Here is a 15,121-nt window from a genome sequence, read left to right on the forward strand (position 1 = left end):
CGAATACGATGATTTTCGCGTATGCGACGTTGGCAAATATCGTATTGGGTCAAGATAAACCCGTCAGGGTCGCGCGACGGTTAAAAAAATCTCACTGTTACGATCAACTATTGAAGGATAAGAAAGGCTAATTATAAGCTGTGTTTTATTAGAAACTTCCATATTTAGCGTTCCAGAAGCTTCTCACATTGCGGCGATCTATCAACTCATTGAACAGCATTCCGCGATCGTTGAATGTTCATAAGCCGACAATTTGCATCGCGCACGTCGTTACATCTTCTAATTATACGACAGAATTTCCAGTTAATGACGTTCGTCCCGTTCGCGCCGTTTGTTCCGCTGCGCAGCTACAGGCGCAATGAGACGAACAGAGACTTGGTCGTTCGCGTACGAAGAATCGGGCAAACGTCCTGCGGTGCGCTCTTCTCAGCGAATCCGATATGTTCACGGTTAAAACAGATGTTACGAATAGTTTAAATAAGTTAAAAGGTGGACATTTTTTAATTACATTGGTTAGACATTAGCGAGTGCTCGCACGACAGAGTTAATCTTATGTTTCTCATAACATTTTGCAAATTCGATATTTCAGTAATTATTCTACATCAGCACATTTATTATATATATAACTATATTATGCACAATATTTAATGATAATTATTCTATATATAAAATATTATATATATCTACTTTTTTTTTAATTGTAAAGACTGGTATTTAACGAAATAACGTCCAATTTTGACGATCGAATAATATTCCTTATATACATATGAAATATAAATATATCCTCTTTTTATTATATCGTCAAGATTAAACGTTATTTCGTTTAATACCAGTCTTTACAATAAAAAGATATATATATATATATAGTATATATATAATAATTATATTTAGTATTATATGTAGTATATATTATAGTATATAGTATATATATTATAATTATAATTACGCATATAAGATACGCGTGGTTATTTGATGCCCCAAAATTAGACACTAAATCATTCAATACCAGTTTTTACAACTAGAAAAGACACATGGTATATGCATATATAGTTTATCATAAATGGCACTATTATACATAGTAATTTTGGTTGTGATAAACTATATATAAGTGTACTATGTAATTACATCTAGTATTGTATATCATACTACTAATATACTACTGTAATACTACTAATACTATATTCGGTATTATATGTAATATATGTATTATAATTGCAATTATGTATGTAAGATTCACGTGGTTATTTTTTGACCATCAAAATTGGACGTTATTTCGTTTAGTACCAACCCTTACAACGAAGGTGATTCATTTAAATTATTACAAGTAATAACGTAATTGAAGAAGCTTGGTATTTCTATCGGTTGAATGCATAGCAATATTCACGTCCGTGCAAATCAATATCTCATGTTTAACAGAGATACGATTAGAAAACGGCGAGGTTAGCTTTACACGATATTCAAATATTGAATGTGCATGCTGCAAATGGCCAAACGTTACACACATACGCGCGTAATAAGTATTTAACATTCAACAGGCGATCGTTCCGTTGTGTTGCTGTTCCGACTTCGATACGTCGTTTAATTTTAGCGTGGAAAACTTATTTACGATCTGGCTCCGCTGTTAATTCTAAATTTATTGTTTCCGTAACGTGTTTCCGCGTAACGAGCCTGGCTATTCGCAACACCGATCGCTTCGAACTGAAAGTTGCACTTGACACGAGAACGCGAAAAGTCGAAGTCGTTTAAAGAAGAACAAAATATAAACATTCCACAAAATCATCAATTCAGATAAATCGAAGATAATAATAAACTGACGGTAGCAACATACCCATTGTCAGATTTCATTGCAACAGTACACTTGTTAGCCCGGATCGTTGGCATAGAAATTAGCAACAGCGTTTGATGGTCGATGCTACACCGTCACGTGCATCTTCGTTGAAGCGTACGAGAATATGTGAACGAAGACCACTGCAGTGACTCAGTCAGTCTGTATCTACACGCAGAGCAGAATTGCTAACGACGATAACGAGCTATCTGTTTTTTATTAATGTTTTTTATTTAGCTCATTTAGCTTTTCTTTCTGTCCGTCTGGCTGGAATTTTGTCAGCGGAACTTCACTCGCTTCTCCAACAGCTAAAAAGCTGATATTTCCAACATATGCTAATTTCCCTAGACTAGACAGTACTTTCCTTTCTTTTTTCTCTTTTCTTCTCTTTTTATCGTACTCCTAAAAAAAATATTCAATTTGTCCAGTAAATTGATTTAGCTGATGTGTGGTATATTTACCACGTAGATACAACAGTACAAAATTGCAATCATAATTTCTAAAAAAATTGGTCATTTTTTCCTAATTCGTAATTCCATAATTTCCATTAGAAATAGTCTCCTGGTTAACTGAGACGAAAGTCGAAGAAAATCTTTTTATCCCACAATGGGGTTCAATATATTGACGATGGTCACAATGGGGACATATATCGTCGGATGATAGTTAAAATTCGAGAAATAAAAAAGTAAAATATGTAAATTTAAAAAAAAGCTCGGAGAGAATGGTTTTTATTTAAAAATGTACAAAAGGGAAGGAAATCATTTTCTTAGTCAGGTATCATTAAGTAATTGAATGTAATAATAATGTTCAAGGGAAACCTGTATATGTGAGGTAATCGTATAATGGGATATCACGTGATTGTTGAACTCATATTACTAAAAATAAATAGCTGGCTGGCTCGTATTAGTTTAGTTGCAAAGTTTTCCGAATTTTCACATTTTCCAAATATTCCTACATTTAATTGCCTTCTCTGCCTTCGTTAGATATTTCTTCGTGAAAAATGTCCATCAAATAAATTAGAATTTGCTTCAGTTTCATTTGTGATAATCAATTTGTGCTATCAATCAATTGTTTTAAATTATCCATTATTTTACCATAGAATAGAGTAAAAAATATATTTATACAAATTAACACAGTTAAAGTAATTGAACTGAAATATTTACATAGATATTTGTTTAAATAGCAATTATTTATTTCTATACCTATTATCTATCTATAATAAAATATTTATTATCGGTTATTAATATCATTTATTATATATATAATATAAATATATTATTAGTAGTTTAGTATATTTATGTTAATAAAATAATTAAATAAAATGTATGTAAAATATTTGCAAAAATATATAATATATATATATTATATAAATTAATATAGTATATAATATAATATATGTATTATTTTATCATACACTATACATGTTACATATATTTTTACAAACATTATAAATAAAAATATAAATAACAAGGAACGTATATAACGTTATGCAACTTTCTTACATACGCTGTTGGTTATAGACAATAAATTAGAAGAAGCAATGATTCATGATATTGCAATAATCTCTGTAATTAATTTACATTCGAGCAATTCACGTCTGTGTCTCAGACTGACCTCTTAAAAGCTAAAAGAAGTTAGTGACAAGAGAAAGAAAAGAATATGTTCGTCCACTCGAAACAAAGAAACGCTTGCAACTTGTTTCTCCCATTCAGACTACAATCTACGTATAAAGAAATTCACTTTCAGTTGATCGAGTAATTTTCACTGCCGCATATTCTACACCACCTCGATTCTCATAATGATCCAACATACGCATCAGCGAATTGTCCGATCATCGAATGTCTATATAGTCGTACACGTACGAAACATCGTTTAAAAATAATCGACGAGCACCGCTACCGCGCTTACGTACTTACAACGTACAGTGTCACGAGTAGTAACGTACTGTACCTTTCTCCTACGTATTTTACGCGCCTGCCTGCATATTTCTCCGCGTTATCTGTACTTTCGCGCCTTTAAGAGTCGGCCGTGAACGCGCGGTCTATTCATTACACGGCGTTAAACCAGATCATCGTTGGTACAGTTCTTGCAAACTGAAAAATCTCCGCTTCTCGCCGGTTACATTTAATACCCTTGTAAGAAAGTCAGACAGCGCGCGCCGGGTTCCTTCGTAATTAACACTTTACCGACCGCTAGCGATTCAGCAGCATACGCACGTCCGACCGGCATCTCGGGCGCAGATTCTCCCTAGCGCCGGCTTTGTTTCGGTTTAGATTTCAATACCATTCTTCTTGTTCATCGCGAACGGTACGTTTTTCAAATTGGTATAAAACTGAACAAGTTTACAATAACAAGTTTACAACAACAATACCTTAGTATTCAATAACGAATAATTGCTCAAATGATGAAAATTGTCGGTGACAAAAAGACAATTAATAGGCTATCTATCGGTCGGTAAGCGTCGGTGACAAAACCGATTAATCGGCTATCTGTCGGTAAAGTGTTAAATGGCGCTCGTTACGCTTCGTACGAGTTAAGAAGCTTCAACACCTGCGCCTCGGTTTCGCAGCCGCAAAAGAAAGAAAGAAAGATAGAGGGACATAGTGTTGGTTCTCGATGGAATTTCACGTAATATGGAATTACGAATGGGCTGGTAACTCGTGGAAACGCAATACGCGATCCGAGGTGGATCGATAAGCCGGAAGATTCCGTTTAGTTTAGACTTTTAGACGACACGCGAGACGACAGTAGGGCGGTGGTGGTAATAAACAAAGGAAATCGATTGGTGGCGCAAAAAGCGGTACGCTCTTCCATTACGAAACACGTGATCTTCGTCGAAAGGAGGTTTTTCGATTATTATATTGGGTTGGTAACTATGATATTGCGGATTTTGTCAATACCACCTAATGATAAAATCCACAATCACTTAGTTGCCAACCCAATATTACGTTATTATAACGGGAATAACGTAGCTGTAATTTCGGGCAGAAGCGTTTAGATTTGAAATGCTGTTCATCAGGTCGTCTCTCAGTTACGCATTCTAACGTATACGGTGAATTTTACTCGGATTATTGTCATAGTGAAAAATCAATGAAATGAGATAAATAATTCATTTTGAAAATTATTTCACTCACGTTTTAAGTTCTTTGCGAAGGACATTTAAAAAAAAAAGGAGAAGGTTTAGAAAAATTGTTTCGCAAATGGTCGATTAATGGCAGAAATGACTGTATTTCGTGATCTTGGCGAAATTTATACTTGCACTGAATATCTTCTATTTCTTATATTATCACTTACAAAAGCTGAGAAACCTATATGAAACAGATTTGCCTAGTTTTGGATACGGTGTGCAACAAATATTGTCAAACTTAGTTTTTAGCTCTGCTTTGAGCTAAATAATTGACAGAACGTTGCCAGGACCGGTCAAATGACCGGTTTCAAAATTTAACTAAAAATTCTACATTCATCGTTGTCCCCTTTGGTGGTCTAAATTTCTGTAGATTTTTATATTCTCTCATTGTTCAATTTTTGTTGATGATCTTTTACTGGAGAGGCGTGTAAGTTTAACACGAGGCTATCAGCCTGAAAGATCTCTAAATCGTTCAATTTCTGAATGATAATAGGCGAAGCATCAAGTACGTCCATGCATCTATTTAACGCGAGATCGTTAGTTTGTGAATGAAATATCGAAACGTGTTCTCGCCTATCTGTACGATTTTCCTCGAGAATGTAATTTCCAAATTAATATAAAAATTTGTATACGAACAGGTTATATTATGGTATAGGATATCCTTACAGCAGAAATTCGTAGAAAATATGATTGGATTAGACTAGACAGTGTTTTCCTTTTTTTTTTCCTCTTTTCTTCTATCTTTATCGTACTTCTAAAAAAAGTATTCAATTTCACGTGGATACATCAGTACACTATTGCAACGTATTACGCGGAGAAAAAAGGGGAAAAAGAAAGAGGAAAAGAAGTGGCAACACGATTGGAGAATCGGAGAAATTGGGGAAATTTTTTCTAATTTTTTTCAAATGTTTCTCAGTCGAGGAAACGCGATGCGTTGTTTTAAGTTAGCATATGGAATTCCCGACTATCGAAATTTTTTATCTATTCTTAGTTATTTAGTAATTACTCGAGTATTAGCCGTTTGCATTGGAAAATTTGTATTCTCTATATCCAAGTAGCAACTGCAAGATTTTCAGCTAAAAGGTCGACGATATTCCTTACGACTAATACGAATAATATTCATATGTAATATCTTCAATTAATTAGTGACTATTTTAATAAATATGGTATTGTGGTCCTACGATGAAATAGCATATGTGCTTATGGGGGTATCTATATACTGTTAGCATATGCACTTTTGCTAACTGTTCCAACTTGATTATTAATCGTTTCTGTAAATCACGTTCAATCCAATATGATGAAATAGCATATGTGCTTATGGGACAATCTATGCCGTTAGCATATGCACTTTTGCTAACTGCAACAACTTAATTATTGGTTGTTTTAATAAAGCTTTGATCGTTATAATAAAATGGTATATGTGCTTATGGGAGAATCTATACCGTTAGCATATGCACTTTTGCTAACTGTTAAAACTTAGTAATTGATTGTTTTAATAAACCTACGTCTTTTTGTTACAATTAAATAGCATATGTGCTTATGGGACTGTGTATACTGTTAGTATATGCACTTCTTTATCTTGCTAATATTTTTCTGTCCTTGCACTGCATCTTCCCTTCTGAGTATTTTGGTAACTCTTCTTTGGCGATTTTTCTATAATGTTTGTTATATTTTGATTCGATTATGGGACTATGTATACTGTATACTGTTAGTATATGCACTTCTCAATCTTGTTTATATTTTTTTATACTTTCACTACATCCTCCCTTCTGAGTATTTTGATAACTCTTCTTTGGCGATTTTTCTATAATGTTTGTTATATTTTGATTCGATTATGGGACTATGTATACTGTTAGTATATGCACTTCTCAATCTTGTTTATATTTTTTTATACTTTCACTACATTCTCCCTTCTGAGTATTTTGATAACTCTTCTTTGGCAATTTTTCTATAATGTTTGTTATATTTTGATTCGATTATGGGACTATGTATACTGTTAGTATATGCACTTCTCAATCTTGTTTATATTTTTTTATACTTCTTCTACATCGTCCCTTCTGAGTATTTTGATAACTCTTCTTTGGCAATTTTTCTATAATGTTTGTTATATTTTGATTCGATTATGGGACTATGTATACTGTTAGTATATGCACTTCTCAATCTTGCTAATATTTTTTTTGTCCTTCTACTGCATCCTCCCTTCTGAGTATTTTGGTAACTCTTCTTTGGCGATTTTTCTATAATATTATATATATTATATATATTTTGATTCGATTATAGGACTATGTATACCCTTAGCATATGAACTTTTGCTAACTGTTCTAAATTAATTATTAATTGTTTTAATAAATGTCCCATTTATTATTTTCCCATTATGAAGTAGCATACGTGCTTATGGGACTACGTATACTGTTGGTATATGCGCTTTTGCTAACTGTTTCAACTTAAGCGATTACGTTCAAGAATTTTAGGTACTACGGTCTATGCCCGTAATATTTACGTTTGACCCGATTATCGTACTTCGTGCTATGCCCGTAGTTGTAGATTAAGGGTTTAATTATCGACAGTTTTAATAATTCCTGATCTATTATTCTATGATGAAGTAGCATATATGCTTATGGGACTACTTATACTGTTAGTATATGTACTTTTGTTAACTGTTGCAACCTGGCCATCGTTTATGCATTAATTCTTTGTTTCATGTAACACGGTTTCTCAGGACACGACATTTTTTCGCAACTTAATCATACAGCAGCTACATATACGCATATAGAGAGGCGCGAATAATTTTAAACTCAGCCGCATTTTTTGACTTGCCATAATGTTAAAACAGAGACTAACAACGTCGTTTATATAATTATGATCTTTAGGATGATTATGATTCGATCGGATGAAATACAATGCCACAAGCGTCATTGATCACGTCGAATCTCAGCTGTGTGAAAATGTAACTAAATTGTTCGAACTGTTACGTCCCGTTACTAATCTCATGGAGTAGACTTGCTACTCCGACGACCTTGATAAGACTATGATTTCGTGCATTGCTTTTCGCTCCGATGAGAGAAACCGTCAGCAGCTTCAGATAAAACTCAGTTGCACTGCGATATTTTACCTCTGTAGCTTAAATTTCAGGTATCTGATCGCGAATATATGGAAGTTCGCAACTGTTGAACTTGTACAAAGAAAAGTTTTATTTCATTTTTTACATTCTCAATCTGTCCAATTTGGCCGAATTTTTTAGCCTTTATTATCACGTGGCTATCTATTCTCGGTGGGGTATCATCCTCGCGTTTGCCAGGTTATATCCTTTGTGAGGTCTGCTGGTTGTTTCCTTTTCAGTTTTCTTTGCATGTTCGAGGTGTCGATCGTTTTCGCAGCCAGCCGGTTTCCTATTCTTGCTTTGTATTTTTCTTCAGTCTCTGAAGAAAAATTAATCTATCTCAGTTTCGTCTCGTTTTCGCTTCGCTCACAAATTCAAAGGACGTTCAATTTCTCGCTGTTCGGATATTATACTTGTACACGTGCAATCGAATCGGATTGCCTACTTCAGAAACCTTTATAAGACTCTGATTTTGTCCAATGTTTTCCGTTCCGATGAGAAAAACTGTGAGCAGGTTCAGATAAAACTTAGCTGCACTGCGATATTTTAGCCCTGTAGCTGAAATTTTAAGTAGACACAATTGGATGGAAGTTCGCCTCTGCAACTGTCGAACTTGTGCAAAGAAAAGTTGAGACGTCGGTTGTTAAAACGTATGACGATTTTCCAGGTTAGCACGAAGTCTCGCGTTTAGAAACACGAGACAAATGTCTAATAATTTGAGTTTGAACTCAATCTGAAAGTGCGACGCTTCATTCGCATAAACCTTCGTGTAAGTTTTATTATTATTATTTAATTTCTTCTTTGCAATTTGCCCAGTTGAACATTTGGTAAATTTTTCTATCGTAAACGTTAATTATAAGCAAATGGTTACCCCCAGCGGAGTACCATCTTCGAGTTTCGTGTAAGTGCCCGAGTACTTACGGACAGAAGTACAGGCTCATAGGGTGCCATAATTATAAACTTAATTTTCTTGCGAATTTAAATTGAAAATTTAAAGTGATTATAAATCCTAATTTTGTAATCCTAATTTTCAGTAATATTAAAACAGAAGTTGAGAAAATCGTCTATATACATTTTTACAGTACGATATACAGTGAGAGTAAAGGTACAAGAAAATCAAAATTTCCTTCTCTCAATTAATGTCTATCAGAAGTCTATCAACTCTATCAAAGTCGTATCTTTCTGTCAGCTATTAAAAATAATAATTCGCCAAGGAATATCGTTCGATGCCCCATAGCCCTCACTTTACTCTTTACAAGAATTTTCATTGGAAAATTTATTTCAAAATTTCACTCTGCACGTCCAACAACGACCAGAGTTTCATCTTACAGAAATATCGCTGGTACATCTGTAGTTGTATAAATTCAGCATTTTTCAATGGGCCAAACTTTCGTCATTAAACGAGGATTTACGATATCAAATTCTCCCAGCAAAGCTGTTGCTGCGTTTTAATTGAAGTTCCAACTGAAAAGGAACGTTATTTCTCTCTGAAGAAAAGCTAATGTACCTCAGCTTCGTCTCGTTTTGGCTTCGCTCACAAATTCAATTTCTAGCTGTTCGGATATTATACTTGTGCACGTGCAATCGAATCTCGATAACTCGGATCTGCCTAGTTCGAAAACCTTTATAATACTTTGATAATATTTGAGCACATTGCGATATTTTACCTCTGTAGCTTAGCTTTAAAGTAGCCTTGCCTCTACGAACCAGAATGTACCTCCGCAACTGCCCAACTTGCATCGCCGCCTCTGTAACTGTCGAATTTTACCCACAGCTATGCCGTGCGTCGTAAGATGACAAATTAATTGCACAACGCTCAGTCTGTTTCTTTCCTTTGTTCCTTTCCCTTCGCTTCGCTGCGAGATGAAACTTGTCTCAACTCGAACCACTTGCCGCGTGTCAGGTTTTACCTGACTGTAGCTGAAATTTAGAATATGCCAGGCGTCTGTAGTTCGATGTTTACCTCTGCAAGTATCGAACTTGTATCACCGCCGCCTCTGGAACACCAAAGGTATCTACAGCTTCGCTGTGTGACGATCATTGATCAGTCGTATTGGTCCGTAACTGAAAGATCTTCGCTGTTCCACAATATTCCAGGCGTCTGCAGTTCGATGTTTACCTCTGCAAGTATCGAACTTGTATCACCGCCGCCTCTGGAACACCAAACGTATCTACAGCTTCGCTATGTGACGATCATTGATCAGTCGTATTGGTCCGTAACTGAAAGATCTTCGCTGTTCCACAATATTCCAGGCGTCTGCAGTTCGATGTTTACCTCTGCAAGTATCGAACTTGTATCACCGCCGCCTCTGGAACACCAAACGTATCTACAGCTTCTCTGTGTGACGATCATTGATCAGTCGTATTGGTCCGTAACTGAAAGATCTTCGCTGTCCCACTGGTAATTGAAAAGAATCGTTGCTCGTAAAAGTAACGAAGCTCCAAGGATAGAAAGGAAAGAGAGCAAATACGAAAGCTCTCAATTTCGTATCGCATTGCGATATTTCTTTGTTAGCGCGGATCACTTTTCATGTCGACTTATTACGTTGCACGAGACGACCTTTGTTCCCGGCGTAACGAAAAGGCGGCTGAACAAAAGCGAACAGCGGCATCCGTAAAGCTTGTCGGTGACAGGAGAAATAAAAGCGCGAAGCCAAAGTTCGATAATACTGGCATTCCGTAACCACAAAAGACGAGCCACGGGGACACGCTGGTTACGTCGTATCGTGACCAGAAATAGGACGCGGGCAAAGTAAATGCGCACGGTTTCGTCGTGACATCGATGAACGCTGTCGATGTGCGCAGTGCTTTTAAATAAAAAGCTTACTTCGTCGTTGCTTGTCTGTCGTCTGTGATCGGAATTCCATCAGCGAAATTTCACCCACTTGCCGATTGCCCAACGCAAAATCAATTAGAAAGCTGAACACGTGCTCGTCTCCCATGACGATACAACATACAGCAGCGCTGCGATTATCCGCAATGGTCGGATTAACCGGCAATCGTCGCGAATTATATTTCGCGCGAACGAAGAAATCCATGCAACTATGACTTTGGCAGCGAACAGTTGACAAAGCAACTGAAGGAATTCGTACGTTGTTTTTATTAATAAATTTTATTGTCATATCATCCATTTGGATTTCTAAGTTATCTTCTTTGTTTTTATCACCTCGTCGGTGTAATCTAATCTTATTGAGGTATTTGATGATGGCCATTGCCTGGGAACCGAGTATGATAGGAATTCTACTGTAATTTGAAAAAGTTTGGTAGTTTCTTTTGTTGGAAGTAACTGTCTGGTTGGCTGGGGTGAAATTTGCAGAAATCTCACGGTGGGGTTCAACGTATATTGTCAGTGATGATGACAGTTGAAGACTAAAAGTAAAAAGTAGAATTTACAAGTTTAGAAAATTGAGGGAAGATGGATTTCATTAAAAAATGTACCTAGAAGAAGAGAATAATTTTCTTAGCCAGGTATCATTGTTAATTGAACTTAATAACAATATACAGGGAAAGCTAATTGTTGGGATGATGTTACCAAAATTAAAAACCTGCAGGGCTCATGCCAGTTTGCTTCCAAAGTTTTCAGAATTCTCACATTTTTGAAGACTCTTTGTCTGGTTAGATAAATCTCGGGATTCACAAGTTCAGCCAAACATTCTTCCACTTTGATCTTGTAAGTGTTGGAAAATTGCCTTCGTTTGAAGTCTCTTCATCCAAATGGCTCATCCAAGAGAATAGAAGAAGCGTTGGCTGGATGATGGCTCATTTTTATATGAGTTATTACGATTATATGAGCTCAATTGAGTTAATTGAGTGTCACATTGTTATACTATTAACACGTGTGCTTAACAAATACAGGTATCCCTGTATATTATTATTATACTCAATTATTTCGTGATACCTGATTAACATCATTTTTTTCTTACTAATATATTTTTAAATAAAAACCATTTCTTCTTAATTTATATATCTCTCATCTATATATCAATACCTGGACAGTTGCATTTTTTTGACGTTGGCAATGACCGCGTAGGAAGACGCGGTAAGCCGATAGATAGTGAGGCGAGTGGGTCGAAAGTTCCTCAAGATGAAAGCCTTTATGGAGGCAGAAAGTTCAAGTATCAAGAACCGTCTATCGACTTTTGACATCGACGTGCTCCTTCTCATACAGTAACTGTAATTTGCATTTCAATATTTCACCTTGTACACACTCGCTTCCACTTCCTATCAAACTCGTATTTGTGCACTTGCATTGTTCTCGCTGTCAATGCACTTGGACACCAACCATTCGTTCGATGAACATGTGAAATGTTACTTGAAAAGATATTTGTTGGCTTGTTGGGTGCAAAATTGGAGGTACATAATTTAATTTTTTATTCAGCCTGTTGCAAAATGAATTAAAATTGCGTGTGGTTTATCAATATCCTATGATCAGAAATGTGTTTGGTATTTGACGATAAATAGCTGGTTAAAGTTGGAATAAGGTTAGCGAATGCGAAGACAAAGATAATTCGAAATTTACGTAGTTTCTTCCAAAGTGTATTAATATCACGCACTGTTTATCGCCTTTGTCTAAATAGAAATTTATCTGATCAGGAGATAAAGAGGTATCTGGTAAGCTTGCTTATATCAGCTTGAAATTTGAGAATTGGAAGTTCCCAGAATCGAATTAGTTTGTTACTTTAGATGGTCTTTAAAATCAATTTAGTAAATTAGATACGGATGGATAGTAACGTAGTAATTATTTCCACTTGAATCACTTGGATTCAATACTCCTCTTAAATGTCAAATACAGCAGAACTCCATTCGTCTGAACGAAACTTCAGTCAATGCTCGTGTAACCGAACTTTTGCTGCTTGAATTGATCCATGTGAACCTTCTATTATACATCTGTTATGCTCACCCTTTATATGAAAAATAGTAGGTAGTGGAGGTAATTGATAATAATCTGCGAAGTTGGGAGAACATGACAGCCCTAAATGCGAGTTTTCACAAAAACCAGAGAACATTCGTCTGTCTACAATATGTCCACATTTATTCAACCGAAAATTCCGCTTCTTGGTTTTTCGACAAAAAGTTATTAGCTTTTCTCCTTTCTTTTTTTTAATTTTAATTTGGCGATAAAATTTTTTAACGACGTGGACAAGCGAAAATTTTAATTGGATGACCGTGGATAAATCGTGAACGACTTACACTGACAAGTTCAGATAAATAGAGTTTCTCCTATGAATAAATATGAGGTGGATAGGTTGTGGTGATAGTGTTGCTGAGGATGTATAAGCCTATATATGTATAGCCTTATACATCTACAACAGCTCTGTCACCACAACCTATCCTCCTCAAATAAGTAAATAATTGTTAATAAAAAAAAATTAACATAAATAAATAATAAATAAAAAGATAATAATAAAAAATAATAATAAAACAAAATAATAAATAAAACGTAAGGAAACGAAAGAAATCAATTTGTTGTATCAAATATTGCAATAATAATTTATTTGTGATTAAATATCCAGCTTAAATTCATCATTCAGCTACCGTTACTTTTTCATATAACAACGCAGATTATTTCCGATTTATTCTCAGTTCAGAGGCAACTTATCGAATTGTTCGATTTGTTAGATAAATTTGACATAAGATCGAAAGCAGACACCTACGTATTGTTCGAAATGATATACAATTCGACGAAAGTTGCAAAGAAAATTACGACGCCACAAAAGTTTGTCTCGAGTCCTTGTGATGTTTCTCGCACGGGAAGAGAAATCAACACGGGACGTGTAGAAATACACGAGGAAAGATACAAATTGCGTTGAAGGGACAAATAAAACGTGAGCTCGGAACGTGAATTGAAAAAAACCTGAACAAGCAAGTGAAATGAAATCTCGTAGACTCCATACTGCTATCGCAAATTTACATATTTTTCATGCCAACATTCTCAACGATCATCGCATCGTAAGGACACGATGTTGCTACAATTATTATTCTAAATTGTTGTACGCCTTTCGTTGCGTTTCTTTGCATACAGGCTGATTACGGTTTATTGAGACAAAACTAAGACTAAAATGAGAAAATTGTATTCTATGTTATTTTGTCACTCTTGCATGATAAAAAGCAAGTACCAGCTGATTTTTACATATATATATATACGTATGTATAATATATAATATAACAATATAAAATATTAATATAATGATATATATAGTAATGTATAAATAATATTGTAAAAAACTAATACGGCAATATATAGAATAATAATATATAATATATAATATAAGAATCAACTGATATATATAGTAATGTGTAGATAATAATATAAAAATATAATACGGCAATATATAGAATAATAATATACAGTATAACATATAAGATTCAGCTGGCCCTCGCTCCCGTGCGATAATCGCTTGAACCCTTTATATATTTATATATACATATGTATACATATATAGGGTTCAAAGAAATAACACACGTATTCCGAGAGCTAGTTGATTTACATATGTATATGTGTACGTATAATGTCTAATATAATAATATAATATAATAATATAAAATATTAATATAATGATGTATATAATAATATGTAGATAATAATATAAAAAACTAATACGGCAATATGTAGAATAATGATATATAATATATAACATAAGAATCAACTGCTCCTCTTTCTCAAGCGTTAGTCAGTTGAACCCTTTATATATTTATATATATATATATGTAAACATATTCAGGGCTCAATCATACAACGCTAGGTAGATGAGGTACAGTTGATTTATATATGTATATGTGTATGTATAATGTCCAGTATAATAATATAATATAATAATATAGAATATTAATATAATGATATATATAGTAATATGTAGATAATAATATAAAATTATAATACGGCAATATATAGAATAATAATATACAGTATAACATATAAGAATCAGCTGGCCCTCGCTCTCGTGCGATAATCGCTTGAACCCTTTATATATTTATATATACATATGTATACATATATAGGGTTCAAAGAAATAACACACGTATTCCGAGAGCTAGTTGATTTACATATGTATATGTGTACGTATAATGT

At 34.5% G+C, this 15,121-nt stretch overlaps 1 protein-coding gene across 6 annotated transcripts in view; it reads left to right on the plus strand.

Moving 5' to 3' along the window:
• Positions 1–15,121, plus strand: part of LOC100651026 (phosphofurin acidic cluster sorting protein 2) — a 167,593-nt gene that overhangs the window by 40,807 nt on the left and 111,665 nt on the right. The window lies entirely within an intron of this gene.

The sequence above is a fragment of the Bombus terrestris genome, chromosome 17, assembly GCF_910591885.1.
Source record: "Bombus terrestris chromosome 17, iyBomTerr1.2, whole genome shotgun sequence".
Taxonomy (NCBI): Eukaryota; Metazoa; Arthropoda; class Insecta; order Hymenoptera; family Apidae; genus Bombus; species Bombus terrestris.